The sequence below is a fragment of the Myotis lucifugus genome, unplaced genomic scaffold (assembly GCF_000147115.1).
Source record: "Myotis lucifugus unplaced genomic scaffold, Myoluc2.0 scaffold_305, whole genome shotgun sequence".
NCBI classification, from domain to species: Eukaryota; Metazoa; Chordata; class Mammalia; order Chiroptera; family Vespertilionidae; genus Myotis; species Myotis lucifugus.
Window position 1 is genome coordinate 959326 of NW_005871353.1, and position 326 is coordinate 959651.

Consider the following 326-nt stretch of genomic DNA (forward strand, 5'->3'; position numbering starts at 1 on the left):
ACTCTTTGAGTTAAAAGTTCTAAATGCCACATAAAAGAGCAGACATGTAAGCATCAGAGTGTTACTGAGAGCTAGTGAGAGGAGAGTAACATGATAAGCAGAGATCTGGGAAGTTTAGGGAGAAACCTGCAGGGTGGGTCAGAGGAGGTGAGACTAAAGGCAGAGAGGCTGCCTCAAGAAACCAGGGGGATAGGGACTGACCAGAGTAGGCCAGAGAGGGTGGAAAGGTAGGGATGGATTGTTTCTCCAGAAACACATTCCTCTTTAAAACCTTTGCTTTCCCTTTTATATCTAGTCATTTTTCTAATTACATGCTCAGTGTCTGG